This window comes from Triticum dicoccoides, chromosome 5A, assembly GCF_002162155.2.
Source record: "Triticum dicoccoides isolate Atlit2015 ecotype Zavitan chromosome 5A, WEW_v2.0, whole genome shotgun sequence".
NCBI classification, from domain to species: Eukaryota; Viridiplantae; Streptophyta; class Magnoliopsida; order Poales; family Poaceae; genus Triticum; species Triticum dicoccoides.
In genome coordinates, this window is record NC_041388.1 from 542584239 (window position 1) to 542601818 (window position 17580).

Here is a 17580-nt window from a genome sequence, read left to right on the forward strand (position 1 = left end):
CCGACAAATACCTTTTTCTTTCATAGATTTCATTGCCTCTTGCATATCTTTTGGACTAAGAAATAGGATACCCCTCTTCTTCAGAGTTGGTTTAGGAATAGGCTCAGGAGTTGGTTCAGGAAGTGTCCAATTATTTTCATTTGTCAACATATTATTCAATAGAATTTCAGCTTCATCCGGTGTTCTTTCCTTGAAAACTGAACCAGGACAACTATCCAGGTAATCTCTGGAGGCATCGGTTAGTCCATTATAAAAGATATCGAGTATTTCATTTTTCTTAAGAGAATGATCAGGCAAAGCATTAAGTAACTTGAGAAGCCTCCCCCAAGCTTGTGGGAGACTCTCTTCTTCAATTTGCACAAAATTATATATATCCCTTAAAGCAGCTTGTTTCTTATGAGCAGGGAAATATTTAGCAGAGAAGTAATATCCTGGGGACTACGCACACAACCAGGATCAAGAGAATTAAACCATATCTTAGCATCACCTTTTAATGAGAACGGAAATATTTTAAGGATATAAAAGTAGCGAGTTCTCTCATCATTAGTGAACAGGGTGGCTATATCATTTAATTTAGTAAGACGTGCCACAACACTTTCAGATTCATAGCCATGAAAAGGATCATATTCAAGCAAAGTAATTATATCAGGATCAACAGAGAATTCATAATCCTTATCAGCAACAAAAAATAGGTGAAGTAGAAAAAACAGGGTCAGGTTTCATCCTAGCATTTACAGATTGCTTATTCCATTTAGCTAATAACCTCTTAAGTTCATAACTATCTTTGCAAGCTAAAATAGCTAAAGAAGCTTCTTTATCAAAAACATAACCCTTAGGAATAACGGGCAAGTGTTCATCATCACTTTCATCAATATTATCAGATTCAATATTTTCATTCTCTCTAACCCTAGCAAGTTGTTCATCAAGAAATTCACCAAGTGGCACAGTAGTATCAAGCATAGAAGTAGTTTCATCATAAGTATCATGCATAGCAGAAGTGGCATCATCAATAACATGTGACATATCAGAACGAATAGCAGAAGCAGGTTTAGGTGTCGCAAGCTTACTCAAAACAGAAGGTGAATCAAGTGCAGAGCTAGATGGTAGTTCCTTACCTCCCCTCATAGTTGAGGGATAAATCTTGGTTTTTGGATCTCTCAAGTTCTTCATAATGATAAGCGGATATAAATCCCAAGTGACTCAAAGAATAGAGCTATGTTCTCCGGCAACGGCGCCAGAAAATAGTCTTGATAACCCACAAGTATAGGGGATCGCAACAGTTTTCGAGGGTAGAGTATTCAACCCAAATTTATTGATTCGACACAAGGGGAGCTAAAGAATATTATCAAGTATTAGCAGCTGAGTTGTCAATTTAACCACACCTGGAAACTTAATATCTGCAGAAAAGTGTTTAGTAGCAAAGTAATATGATAGTAGTGGTAACAGTAGCAAAAGGTAACGGTAGCAAAAGTAATGTTTTTGGTATTTTGTAGTGATGATAGCAATAGCAACGGAAAAGCAAATAAGCGAAGAACAATATATGGAAAGCTTGAAGGCAATGGATCGATGATAGAGAATTATGCCAGATGCGGCTCATCATGTAACAGTCATAACCTAGGGTGACACAGAACTAGCTCCAATTCATCAATGTAATGTAGGCATGTATTCCGAATATAGTCATACATGCTTATGGAAAAGAACTTGCATGACATCTTTTGTACTGCCCTCCCATGGCAGCGGGGTCCTAGCGAAAACTAAGGGATATTAAGGCCTCCTTTTAATAGAGTACCGGACCAAAGCATTAACACATAATGAATACATGAACTCCTCAAACTACGGTCGTCACCGGTAAGTATCCCGATTATTGTCACTTCGGGGTTAACGGATCGTAACACATAATAGGTGACTATAGACTTGCAAGATAGGATCAAGAACTCTCATATATTGATGAAAACATAATAGGTTCAGATCTGAAATCATGGCACTCGGGCCCTAGTGACAAGCATTAAGCATAGCAAAGTCATAGCAACATCAATCTCAGAACATAGTGGATACTAGGGATCAAACCCTAACAAAACTAACTTGATTACATGATAAATTTCATCCAACCCATCACCGTCCAGCAAGCCTATGATGGAATTACTCACGCACGGCGGTGAGCATCATGAAATTGGTGATGGAGGATGGTTGATGATGACGATGGCGACGGATTCCCCTCTCCGGAGCCCCGAACGAACTCCAGATCAACCCTCCCGAGAGGTTTTAGGGCTTGGCGGCGGCTCCGTATCATAAAACGCGATGAATCCTTCTCTCTGATTTTTTTCTCCCTGAAAGCAAATATATAGAGTTGGAGTTGAGGTCGGAGGAGCTCCAGGGGGCCCACGAGGTAGGGGGCGCGCCCTAGGGGGGCGGGCGCGCCCCCACCCTCATGGACAGGTGGTGGGCCCCCTGGTCTTCATCTTTTGCAAGGATTTTTTATTATTCCCGAATAGATATTCCGTGAAGTTTCAGGTCATTCCGAGAACTTTTGTTTCTGCACATAAATAACACCATAGCAATTCTGCTGAAAACAACGTCAGTCCGGGTTAGTTCCACTCAAATCATGCAAGTTAGAGTCCAAAACAAGGGCAAAAGTGTCTGGAAAAGTAGATATGACGGAGACGTATTAGTCACTAGGATCGAGCACCGCAAGATTGAACCCAAAGCTAAGCACTTCTCCCATTGTAAGATAGATCAATCTAGTAGGCCAAACTAAACCGATAATTTGAAGAGACTTGCAAAGATATCAAATCATGCATATAAGAATTCAGAGAAGAATCAAATATTATTCATAGATAAACTTGATCATAAACCCACAATTCATCGCATCTCGGTAAACACACCGCAAAAAGTATTACATCGAATAGATCTCCAAGAACATCGAGGAGAACTTTGTATTGAGAACCAAAGAGAGAGAAGAAGCCATCTAGCTAATAACTATGGACCCGAAGGTCTGTGGTAAACTACTCACACATCATCGGAGAGGCTATGGTGTTGATGTAGAAGCCATCCGTGATCGAATCCCCCTCCAGAAGATCGCCCAAAAAGGACCCCAGATGGGATCTCACGGGTACAGAAGGTTGCGGTGGTGGAAAAGTGGTTTCATGGCTCCCCTGGATGTTTTCAGGGTATAAGAGTATATATAGGCGAAAGAAGTAGGTTGGTGGAGCTACAAGGGGCCCACGAAGGTGGGGGCGCGCTGCCCTACCTCGTGGCCACCACGTTGCTTCCTTGACCTCCACTCCAACTCTCCTGGATTGTGTTTGTTCCAAAAAAGTTCCACGCGAAGGTTTCATTCCGTTTGGATTCCGTTTGATATTCCTTTTCTGCGAAACACTGAAATACGCAAAAAACAGCAATTTGCACTGGGCCTTCGGTTAATATGTTAGTCCCAAAAATAATATAAAAGTGCATAATAAAGCCCATTAACCATCCAAAACAGATAATATAATAGCATGAAACAATCAAAAATTATAGATACATTGGAGACGTATCAACCGGCGGCGGCACCGGCTAGAGGCAGAGGAACCCTAGTCCTTTTTTGGAAGTTGATTTGGCTTAGTTTATGTAACACTGTCTGGATTGAATTAAGCTTACGTATATTTAATATAGGAGGAAACAAAAGAAAAAAGTTATATGCCCGACAGCACCGCCGCCGGGTACAAGTCATATCCAATCCGGTGACGGCAATACAGTCATCGAAGCATTGCAAATATAAACAATAGCACGATATTCAAGCGACACGGGACCCTACTTCATAACCTATAACTTAATACTCCTTGACATGATGTATGAACCTGTCACAATTATACAATTTAGCCAAAGGAGGTATTTGCATCACAACATGAGTATGACCTTGTAAATACTCACTCGCACAAGTAGAAGTCAGAGTAATCACTAGAAATCACCAGTATAATATAGCAATATTATATCAGAAGCACTACATTGATACAAAAATGTTCAGTACATAGAAACTGGTCCAAGCAACAACAAAACATAGTGGAATCGGGTGTGCCAAAAGCAAGGCAACAACATCAGGCCAAAAGCAAGCCAAGACGATCCATCACAACTAAACAAAAATAATAATTGGGCCGCAACATGGTTCGAGCCACGGTCAAAACGAGCGGAATCACAAGTAAGAATAAACGGCAGAAGTATGTGCCCATGGGTAACTACCCTGAAGGGACTCTGGTGGTGCGAGAGCGGCCTGTCCGGCGTCGCTGCTGCTTGCTGATAACCCACAAGTATAGGGGATCGCAACAGTTTTCGAGGGTAGAGTATTCAACCCAAATTTATTGATTCGACACAAAGGGAGCCAAAGAATATTCTCAAGTATTAGAAGCTGAGTTGTCAATTCAACCACACCTGGAAACTTAATATCTGCAGCAAAGTATTTAGTAGCAAAGTAATATGATAGTAGTGGTAACGGTAGCAAAAGGCAATGGTAACAAAAGTAATATTTTTGGTGTTTTGTAGTGATGATAACAATAGCAACGGAAAAGTAAATAAGCGAAGAACAACATATGAGGAAATGGATCGGTGATAGAGAATTATGCCGGATGCGGTTCATCATGCAACAGTCATAACCTAGGGTGACACAGAACTAGCGCCAGTTCATCAATGTAATGTAGGCATGTATTCCGAATATAGTCATATGTGCTTATGGAAAAGAACTTGCATGACATCTTTTGTCCTACCCTCCCGTGGCACTGGGGTCCTATTGGAAACTAAGGGATATTAAGGCCTCCTATTAATAGAGTACCGGACCAAAGCATTAACACATAGTGAATACATGAACTCCTCAAACTACGGTCATCATCGGGAGTGGTCCCGATTATTGTCACTTCGGGGTTGCCGGATCATAACACATAGTAGGTGACTATAGACTTGCAAGATAGGATCAAGAACTCTCACATATTGATGAAAACATAATAGGTTCATATCTAAAATCATGGCACTTGGGCCCAAGTGACAAGCATTAAGCATAGCAAAGTCATAGCAACATCAATCTTAGAACATAGTGGATACTAGGGATCAAACCCTAACAAAAATAACTCGATTACATGATAAATCTCATCCAACCCATCACCGTCCAGCAATCCTACGATGGAATTACTCACGCACGGTGGTGAGCATCATGAAATTGGTGATGGAGGATGGTTGATGATGACGATGGCGACGGATTCCCCTCTTTGGAGCCCCGAACGGACTCCAGATCAGCCCTCCTGGGAGAGTTTAGGGCTTGGCGGCGGCTCCGTATCGTAAAACACGATGAATCCTTCTCCTTGGTTTTTTTCTCCCCGAAAGTGAATATATGAAGTTAGGGTTGAGGTCGGTGGAGCGTCAGGGGGCCCATGAGGCAGGTGGAGACTCCCCTGACGTGGATCTTCCTTCTAGTATTTTTTATATATTCCAAAATAATTCTCCGTTGATTTTCAGGTCATTTCGAGAACTTTTATTTCTGCACAAAAATAACACCATGGCAATTCTCCTGAAAACAGCGTCAGTCCGGGTTAGTTCCATTCAAATCATGCAAGTTAGAGTCCAAAACAAGGGCAAAAGTTTTTGGAAAAGTAGATACGACGGAGACGTATCAACTCCCCAAGCTTAAACCTTTGCTTGTCCTCAAGCAATTCAGTTGATAAACTGAAAGTGATAAAGAAAAACTTTTACAAACTTTGTTTGTTGTTGTTGTTGTAAATATGTAAAGCCATCATTCAAGTTTTCAGCAAAGATTATGAACTAACCATATTCACAATAACATTTAGGTCTCATGTTTACTCATATCAATGACATAATCAACTAGCAAGCAATAATAATAAATCCTGGATGACAACACTTTCTCAAAACAATCATGATATGATATAACAAGATGGTATCTCGCTAGCCCTTGATACGTCTCCAACGTATCTATAATTTTTTGATTGTTCCATGCTATTATATTATCAACCTTGGATGTTTTATATGCATTTATATGCTATTTTATATGATTTTTGGGACTAATCTATTAACCCAGAGCCCAGTGTCAGTTTCCGTTTTTTCCTTGTTTTAGAGTATCGCACAAAAGGAAAATCAAACGGAGTCCAATTGACCTGAAACTTCACGGAACTTATTTTTGGACCAGAAGAAGCCCACGGAGTATCGGAGTTGCACCAGGAGAGTCCCGTGCTGCCCACGAGGGTGGGGGGCGCGCCCACCCCCCCTGGGTGCGCCCCCTGCCTCGTGGACAACCCGGAGGTCCACCGACGTACCTCTTCCTCCCATATATACCGATATACCCTAAAAACTTCGAGGGGCACAATAGATCGTGAGTTCCATCGCCAGAAGCCTCCGTAGCCACTGAAAACCAATCTAGACCTGTTCCGGCACCCTGCCGGAGGGGGAATCCTTCTCCGATGGCCATCTTCATCATCCTGGTGCTCTCTATGACGAGGAGGGAGTAGCTCTCCCTCGGGGCTAAGGGTATGTACCAGTAGCTATGTGTTTGATCTCTCTCTCTCTCTATCTCTCTCTCTCTCTCTCGTGTTCTTGAGGTGGCACGATCTTCATGTATCGCGAGCTTCGCTATTATAGGTGGATCTTATGATGTTTCTCCCCCTCTACTCTCTTTTAATGGATTGAGTTTTCCCTTTGAAGTTATCTTATCGGATTGAGTCTTTAAGGATTTGAGAACACTTGATGTATGTCTTGCGTGGGATATCTGTGGTGACAATGGGGTATTCTATTGATCCACTTGATGTATGTTTTGGTGATCAACTTGCGGGTTCCGTGACCTTGGGAATCTATCCATAGGGGTTGGCACACGTTTTCGTCTTGACTCTCCGGTTGAATCTTTGGGGCACTATTTGAAGTTCTTTTTGTTGGTTGAATAGATGAATCTGAGATTGTGTGATGCATATCGTATAATCATACCCACGGATACTTGAGGTGACATTGGAGTATCTAGGTGACATTAGGGTTTTGGTTGATTTGTGTCTTAAGGTGTTATTCTAGTACGAACTCTAGGGCTGTTTGTGACACTTATAGGAATATCCCAACGGATTGATTGGAAAGAATAACTTTGAGGTGGTTTTGTACCCTACCATAATCTCTTCGTTTGTTCTCCGCTATTAGTGACTTTTGAGTGACTCTTTGTTGCATGTTGAGGGATAGTTATGTGATCCAATTATGTTATTATTGTTGAGAGAACTTGCACTAGTGAAAGTATGAACCCTAGGCCTTGTTTCAACGCATTGCAATACCGTTTGTGCTCACTTTTATCATTAGTTACCTTGCTATTTTTATATTTTCAGATTACAAAAACCTATATCTACTATCCATATTGCACTTGTATCACCATCTCTTCGCCGAACTAGTGCACCTATACAATTTACCATTGTATTGGGTGTGTTGGGGACACAAGAGACTCTTTGTTATTTGGTTGCAGGGTTGCTTGAGAGAGACCATCTTCATCCTACACCTCCCACGGATTGATAAACCTTAGGTCATCCACTTGAGGGAAATTTTCTACTGTCCTACAAACCTCTGCACTTGGAGGCCCAACAACGTCTACAAGAAGAAGGTTGTGTAGTATACATCAAGCTCTTTTCTGGCGCCGTTGCCGAGGAGGTTAGTGCTTGAAGGTATATCTTTAGATCATGCAATCGAATCTTTTTGTTTCTTGTTTTAGCACTAGTTTAGCTTATAAAAGAAAACTATAAAAAATTATGGAATTGAGTTTGCCTCATACGCTTCAACTTTTTAATATCTTTCGTGAGTATGATGGAAAGGAAAATTGTGCCAAAGTGTTAGAAGAAGAATGCATTAAAATGTTTGGCACTAAATATTTGAATGATGAGCATGATTGCAATGTTGTTAGTATGAATTCCTTGAATATCCATGATGCTAATGATATGCAAAGCCACAAGCTTGGGGAAGCTATGTTTGATGAAGATGATATTTTTTGTCCCCCAAGTTTTGATGAGCAAATTTATTATGATGAAAGCATGCCTCCTATTTATGATGATTATATTGATGAAAGTGGATTTGGAGAGGTCATGACTTTATTTTGTGATGAATCCACTATTTCGGAAGAGGTTCCAATTGATTATGAGAACAAAGTTGCTATCTATGATGATTATTGTGATGACTTGTATGCTATAAAGAATAATGATATCCATGAAACTTGTCATCATGATTTTAGTTTTCAATTGGATTATGCCTCACATGATAATTATTTTGTTGAGTTTGCTCCCACTATTATTCATGAGAAGAATTTTGCTTGTGTGGAGAGTAATAAAATTTCTATGCTTGTAGATCATGAAAAGAATGCTTTATGTGACGGTTATATTGTTGAATTCAGTCATGATGCTACTGAAAATTATTATGCAGGAGGAATATATGCTTGTAGGAATTGCAATAATATCAAGTTTCCTCTCTATGTGCTTAAAATCTTGAAGTTATGCTTGTTTTGCTTTCCTATGCAAGTTGATTCTTGTTCCCACAAGTTGTTTGCTCACAAAATCGCTATGCATAGGAAGTGGGTTAGACTTAAATGTGCTAGTCATATTCTTCATGATGCTCTCTTTATGTTACAATTCTTATCTTTTATGTGAGCATCGTTGAAATCATCATGCTTAGCTAGGGGCATTAAACGATAGCGCTTGTTGGGAGGCAACCCAATTTTACTTTTATTCCTTGCTTTTTGCTCCTGTTTAGTAATAAATAATTTATATAGAATCTGTTATGATTGAGTTTTTATGCTTTTAATTAGTGTTTTTGCCAAGTAGAACCTTTGGGAAGACTTGGGGAAAGTCTTGTTAATCATGCTGTAAAAAACAGAAACTTTAGCGCTCATGGGAATTGCTGCCATTTTTATTTGGATAGTGATATTTAGTTAATTATTTTTGAATATGATTAATATATAAATTCCTCACGTCCAGAAATTTATATTAGAATTTTTGGAGTTCCATAAGTTTGCGTTAGCTACAGATTACTACAGACTGTTCTGTTTTTAACAGATTCTGTTTTTTGTGTGTTGTTGGCTTATTTTGATGAATCTATGGCTAGTAAAATAGTTTATAAACCATAGATAAGTTGGAATACAGTAGGTTTAACACAAATATAAATCAAGAATGAGTTCATTAGAGTACCTTGAAGTGGTTTTTTGCTTTCTTTTGCTAACGGAGCTTATGAGTTTTCTGTTAAGTTTTGTGTTGTGAAGTTTTCAAGTTTTGGGTAAAGATTCGATGGACTATGGAATAAGGAGTAGCAAGAGACTAAGATTGGGGATGCCCAAGGCACCCGAAGGTAATATTCAAGGACAAGCAAGAGCCTAAGCTTGGGGATGCCCCAGAAGGCATCCCCTCTTTCGTCTACTTCCATCGGTAACTTTACTTGGAGCTATATTTTTATTTACCACATGATATGTGTTTTACTTGGAGTGTCATTTTATTTTCTTTTGTTTTGCTTGCTGTTTGAATAAAATACCAAGATATGAAATTCTTAAATGTTAGAGAGTATTTAGAGTAGTTTGTTGTTTGAATCACATAGTTGCATAATTATTTGACTACTCATTGATCTTCACTTATATCCATCGGAGTAGTTTGTTGTTGCTCAAGTGCTTCACTTATATCCTTTTAGAACATAGTGGTGGTTTTATTTTATAGAAATATATGAACTCTCATGCTTCACTTATATTATTTTGAGATTATTTAGAATAGCATGGTAGTTTGCTTTGGTTATGAAACCAGTCCTAATATGATGGGCATCCAAGAGGGATATAATAAAAACTTTCATATAAAGTGCTTTGAATACTAAGAGAAGTTTTATACTTGATGATTGTTTTGAGATATGAAGATGGTGATATTAGAGTCATGCTAGTTGGGTAGTTTTGAATTTGAGAAATAGTTGTGTTGAAGTTTGTGATTCCCGTAGCATGCACGTATGGTGAACCATTATGTGACGAAGTCGGAGCATGATTTATTTATTGATTGTCTTCCTTATGAGTGGCGGTCGGGGACGAGCGATGGTCTTTTCCTACCAATCTATCCTGCTAGGAGCATGCGCATAGTACTTTGTTTAGATAACTAATAGATTTTTGCAATAAGTATGTGAGTTCTTTATGACTAATGTTGAGTCCATGGATTATACGCACTCTCGCCCTTCCACCATTGCTAGCCTCTCTAATACCGCACACCTTTCGCCGGTATCATAAATCCATCATATACCTTCCTCAAAACAGCCACCATACCTACCTATCATGGCATTTCCATAGCCATTCCGAGATATATTGCCATGCAACTTTCCACCGTTCCGTTTACTATGACACGCTCCATCATTGTCATATTGCTTTGCATGATCATGTAGTTGACATTTTAGTTGTGGAAAAGCCACCGTTCATAATTATTTCATACATGTCACTCATGAGTCATTGCACATCCCGGTACACCGCCGGAGGCATTCATATAGTCATACTTTGTTCTAGTATCGAGTTGTAATCATTGAGTTGTAAATAAATAGAAGTGTGATGATCATCATTAATAGAGCATTGTCCCCCCCCCCCCAAAAAAAGAGAGGCCAAAAAAAGAGAAAGGCCAAATAAAAAAATAAAGGCCAAATAAAAAAAGGGCCAAATAAAAAAATAAAAGGGACAATGCTACTATCCTTTTTTCCACACTTGTGCTTTAAAGTAGCACCATGATCTTTATAATAGAGAGTCTCTTGTTTTGTCACTTTCATATACTAGTGGGAATTTTTCATTATAGAACTTGGCTTGTATATTCCAACAATGGGCCTCCTCAAGTGCCCTAGGTCTTCATGAGCAAGCAAGTTGGATGCCCACCCACTTAGTTTCTTTTGTCGAGCTTTCATACATTTATAGCTCTAGTGCATTTGTTGCATGGCAATCCCTACTCACTCACATTGATATCTATTAATGGGCATCTTCATAGCCCATTGATACGCCTATTTGATGTGAGACTATCTTATCCCTTTTTGTCTTCTCCACAACCACCATTGTATTCCACCTGTAGTCCTATTTCCATGGCTCACGCTCATGTATTGCGTGAAGATTGAAAAAGTTTGACAACATCAAAAGTATGAAACAATTGCTTGGCTTGTCATCGGGGTTTTGCATGATTTAAATACGTCGTGTGGTGAAGGTGGAGCATAGCCAGACTATATGATTTTGTAGGGATAGCTTTCTTTGGCCATGTTATTTTGAGAAGACATAATTGCTTAGTTAGTATGCTTGAAGTATTATTATTTTTATGTCAATATTGAACTTTTGTCTTGAATCTTATGGATCTGAATATTCTTGCCACAATAAAGAGAATTACATGGATAAATATGTTAGGTAGCATTCCACATAAAAAATTCTGTTTTTATCATTTACTTACTCGAGGACGAGCAGGAATTAAGCTTGGGGATGTTGATACGTCTCCAACGTATCTATAATTTTTGATTATTCCATGCTATTATATTATCAACCTTGGATGTTTTATATGCATTTATATGCTATTTTATATGATTTTTGGGACTAACCTATTAACCTAGAGCCCAGTGCTAGTTTCTGTTTTTTTCCTTGTTTTAGAGTATCGTAGAAAAGGAAAATCAAACGGAGTCCAATTGACCTGAAACTTCACGGAACTTATTTTTGGACCAGAAGAAGCCTAGGGAGTATCGAAGTTGGACCAGGAGAGTCCCGGGCTGCCCACGAGGGTGGGGCACGCGCCCACCCCCTGGGCGCTCCCCCTGCCTCGTGGACAGCCCGTAGGTCCACCGACGTACTTCTTCCTCCCATATATACCCATATACCCTAAAAACTTCGGGGGGCACAATAGATCGGGAGTTCCGCCGCCAGAAGCCTCCGTAGCCACCGAAAACCAATCTAGACCCATTCTGGCACCCTGCCGGAGGGATAATCCTTCTCCGGTGGCCATCTTCATCATCCCGGTGCTCTCTATGACGAGGAGGGAGTAGTTCTCCCTCGGGGCTGAGGGTATGTACCAGTAGCTATGTGTTTGATCTCTCTCTCTCTCTCATGTTCTGGATTTGGCACAATCTTGATGTATCGCGAGCTTTGCTATTATAGTTGGATCTTATGTTTCTCCTCCCCCTCTACTCTCTTGTAATGGATTGAGTTTCCCCTTTGAAGTTATCTTATCGGATTGAGTCTTTAAAGATTTGAGAACACTTGATGTATGTCTTGCCATGCATATCTGTGGTGACAATGGGATATCACGTGATTCACTTGATGTATGTTTTGGTGACCAACTTGCGGGTTCCACCCATGAACTTATGCATAGGGGTTGGCACACGTTTTCGTCGTGATTCTCCAGTAGAAACTTTGGGGCACTCTTTGAGGTTCTATGTGTTGGTTGAATAGATGAATCTAAGATTGTGTGATGCATATCATATAATCATACCCACAGATACTTGAGGTGACATTGGAGTATCTAGGTGACATTCGGGTTTTGGTTGATTTGTGACTTAAGGTGTTATTCTAGTACGAACTCTAGGGCTGTTTGTGACACTTATAGGAATAGCCCAACGGATTGATTGGAAAGAATAACTTTGAGGTGGTTTCGTACCCTACCATAATCTCTTCGTTTGTTCTCCGCTATTAGTGACTTTGGAGTGACTCTTTGTTGCATGTTGAGGGATAGTTACGTGATCCAATTATGTTATTATTGTTGAGAGAACTTGCACTAGTGAAAGTATGAACCCTAGGCCTTGTTTCAATGCATTGCAATACCATTTGTGCTCACTTTTATCATTAGTTACCTTGCTGTTTTTATATTTTCAGATTACAAAAACCTATATCTACTATCCATATTGCACTTGTATCACCATATCGTCGCCGAACTAGTGCACCTATACAATTTACCATTGTATTGGGTGTGTTGGGGACACAAGAGACTCTTTGTTATTTGGTTGCAGGGTTGCTTGAGAGAGACCATCTTCATCCTACGCCTCCCACGGATTGATAAACCTTAGGCCATCCACTTGAGGGAAATTTGCTACTGTCCTACAAACCTCTACACTTGGAGGCCCAACAACGTCTACAAGAAGAAGGTTGTGTAGTAGACATCAGCCCTTTCTGAGACCGCAAAACATAAATGCAGAGCACCTTTAAAGATCAAGGACTGACTAGACATTGTAATTCATGGTAAAAGAGATCCAGTCAAGTCATACTCAATGTAAACTAACAGTAATGGATGCAAATGACAGCGGTGCTTTCCAACTGGTGCTTTTTAATAAGAGGATGATGACTCAACATAAAAGTAAATAGAGAGGCCCTTCGCAAAGGGAAGCAGGGATTTGTAGAGGTGCCAGAGCTCGGTTTTAAAATAGATATGAATAATATTTTAAGCAGTATACTTTCATTGTCAACATAACAACCAAGAGATGGCGATATCTTCCATGCTACACACATTATAGGCGGTTCCCAAACAGAATGGTAAATTTTATACTCCCCCTCCACCAACAAGCATCAATCCATGGCTTTCTCGAAACAACGAGTGCCTCCAACTAACAAGAGTCCCGGGGGAGTTTTCTTTGCAGTTATTTTGATTTGATTTGCATAAAGCTTGGGACTGGTCTCGGTGACCAGCCACTTTCTCGTGAGTGAGGAGCGGAGTCCACTCCTCTTGAGAATAACCCGCCTAACATGGAAGATACGGACAGCCCTAGTTGATACATGAGCTATTCGAGCATACAAAACATAATGTTTATTTGAAGGTTTAGAGTTTGGCACATACAAATTTACTTGGAACGGCAGGTAGATACCGTATATAGGTAGGTATGGTGGACTCATATGGAACAACTTTGGGGTTTATGGAATTGGATGCACAAGCAGTATTCCCGCTTAGTACAAGTGAAGGCTAGCAAAAGATTGGGAAGCGACCAGCTAGAGAGCAACAACAGTCATGAACATGCATTAAAATTAGTCAACACTGAATGCAAGCATGAGTAGGATATAATGCACCGTGAACATAAATATCGTGGAGGCTATGTTGATTTTGTTTCAACTACATGCGTGAACATGTGCCAAGTCAAGCCACTCGAATCGTTCAAAAGAGGATACCACCCTATCATACCACATCACAACCATTTTAATAGCATGTTGGCACGCAAGGTAAACCATTATAAGCTCCATAATTAAGCATGGTATAAGCAACTATAATCTCTAATTGTCATTACAAACATGTTTATTCATAATAGGCTGAATCAGGAACGATGAACTAATCATATTTACAAAAACAAGAGAGGTTGAGTTCATACCAGCTTTTCTCATCTCAATAAGTTCATCATATAATCATCATTATTGCCTTTCACTTGCACGACCGAATAGTGTGGATAATAATAATAGTGCATGTGCATTGGACTAAGCTGGAATCTGCAATCATTCAATTCAAGAGAGAAGACAAGGTAATATGGGCTCTTTGTTAGATCAACAATAATGCATATAAGAGCCACTTTAACATTTTAATTGTGGTCTTCTCCTATCGACCCCCAAAGAACAAGAAAAGAAATAAAACTATTTACACGGGCAAGCTCCTAACAAGCAAAAGAAGAACGAGAAATCTTTTTGGGTTTTCTTTTTAATTACTACTACAAGCATGGAAAGTAAACTAATTAAAAGCTACAACTAATTTTTTTCTTAAGGTTTATTAAATACACAAGAAGAAAGCATAAAAAGGAAAATAAACTAGCATGGATGATATAATGAAAAAGTATGAGCACCGACACCTAGCATGAGTGTGTGAACGTGAATGTAATGTCGGTGAGAGATACGTACTCCCCCAAGCTTAGGCTTTTGACCTAAGTTGGTCTATGTCCACGGCTGGCCTGACGGATATCCAAAGTAATAGTTGGGGGCGTACTGTGAAGAAGCCTCAGATTGCCACTGGTTGGCAATCACCTCTGGATCCCACTGGTAATCAGACTGTCGTGGAGGATCAAATTGTGGTTCCCACTCTATATCTGATGTAGGGTTCCGGTAGGCGTGAATGTCCTCCAACGGAACAAGGTACTTGCCTGCAGATAAATCAAACAAGGAAGGAGTAGGCAAGGTAATAGTCTCAGGATGATTTTCACCAAATATTAATTTGTACCTAAGCGTCTTTTCCCTATTCTTAACAATAAAATCATGTGTTACCATACTCTTATAATCTAGATAAATAGGAGGCAACAACTTCTCTTCCTTCTCATAATGCCTAATAGGTATGTTAAAGTGTGCAGCGAGGCGCGGGGCGAAGATGCCTCCAAGGACGGGGCTCTTAGTACGGTTAAGATTTAACCGCTTTGCAATAATAGTGCCCATACTGAATGTGTCATCACGAAATAATGCATGGCACAAAATAACAATATCAGGGGCACTCAGGTTTCCATAGTTTCCGCGCCCAATTAAGCATCTACAAGCAAATATAGCAAAGTAACGTCGAACAGGAAAGTGTATGCTAGTAATTCGTGCGTCAGAAACCTTCCTCGTTTCCCCTATAGTAATTGTATCAATAAACCCATCCACATCGTCACGATGTGGTTCCTCTACGCTGCCCTCGAAAGGGATCAAACAAACACAACAAAAATCATCAAGTGACATCTCCTTATGCTCATCATATAAATAAAATTTCACCGTAGGTGGTGAGCTCCTAGCATGGAAATGAAAGTTCTGCACAAAGATATTGGTGAGTAAGAGATATTGTTCGTGTTGGTCGTGGAGGAAGGCGGTGAGGTCTGCATTCTCAGCCAATTCATAGAAATCATCATAAATCCCGGCTGCTCTCAAGAAATCACCACAAGGCCATTCATATGGCCGAACCTCCGCGGTGCAAGGATGATTATATTTGGGCTTCTTATCCTCCTCACTTTGCTTATCCTTCGAGCTTCGGCTCGATGAGACCCTCAAAAATCTCTTCATCTTTTTCTGAAAATTTCTGAAATTTTTAGTAACTTCAAAATAAAAATGAACCAAACTCAACAAAATTGATAGCAACTACTCCTACAAGTGCCTAGAGGCAATATCATGCATTAAAACTACTTTTGACCACATAAATTTGACATGCAAGCTCAAGAACAGGGTCACCTAAGCAGCAAAATATGCAATGAATAAAGCACTAGAACAAAAACTAATTGGACCATTGGAGGATTCACATACCAAGGAACAATCCCCCAAAGCAGTTTTTTGAATGGAGCTTTGAGCAAGGAGATCGAAAATGGCAGCAAAATGAGATTGGACTCGGGTTTGAGCTGGTTGGTGATTTTTGTGGGAGGAAGGAGTGTGTGGTAGCTGGAATAAGTGGAGGGGAGTCACTATGGGCCCACGAGGCAGGGGGCACACCTAGGGGGGTAGGGCGCGCCCTCCACCCTCGTGGCCAGGTGCTAGCTCCCCCTATTGTGTTCTTAGTGCCAGATATTCTCAAATATTCCAGAAAAAATCATATTTACATTTCAGGGCATTTGGAGAACTTTTATTTTCAGGGTATTTTTTATTGCATGGATAATTCAGAAAACAGACAGAAATTACTAATTTTGCTTTATTTAATATAAATAACAGAAAGTAAAAAGAGGGTACAGAGAGTTGTGTTTTCTAAATTCATCCATCTCATGCTCATCAAAAGGAATCCACTAACAAGGTTGATCAGGTCTTGTTAACAAACTCATTCTGAATAACATGGAACCGGAGAATTTTCAAATAACACTAGGTTACCTCAACGGGGATATGCATGTCCCCAACAATAAGTATATCATATTTCTTCTTGACAGTAGGAAGAGGAAATTTAACACTAGGTTACCTCAACGGGGATATGCATGTCCCCAACAATAAGCATATCATATTTCTTCTTGACAGTAGGAAGAGGAAATTCAAAACCTCCAAAAATAATCGATGGAAATTTTCCAATAGAGTTTATACTATGAACTTGAGGTTGTTTCCTCGAAAAGTGTACCGTATGCTCATTGCCATTAACATGAAAAGTGACATTGCCTTTGGTGCAATCAATAGCAGCTCCTGAAGTATTCAAAAAGGGTCTTCCAATAATAATAGACATACTATCGTCCTTGGGAATATCAAGAATAACAAAGTCCGTTAAAATAGTAACGTTTGCAACCACAAAAGGCACATCCTCACAAATACCGACAGGTATAGCCGTTGATTTATCAGCCATTTGCAAAGATATTTCAGTAGGTGTCAACTTATTCAAATCAAGTCTACGATATAAAGAGAGAGTCATAACACTAACACCGGCTCCAAGATCACATAAAGCAGTTTTAACATAGTTTCTTTTAATGGAGCATGGTATAGTTGGTACTCTGGGATCTCCAAGTTTTTTTGGTATTCCACCCTTAAAAGTATAATTAGCAAGCATGGTGGAAATTTCAGCTTCCGGTATCTTTCTTTTATTAGTAACAATATCTTTCATGTACTTAGCATAAGGATTCATTTTAAGCATATCAGTCAAATGCATACGCAAAAAGATAGGTCTAATCATTTTAGCAAAGCACTCAAAATCCTCATCATCCTTTTTCTTGGATAGTTTAGGAGGAAAAGACATGTGT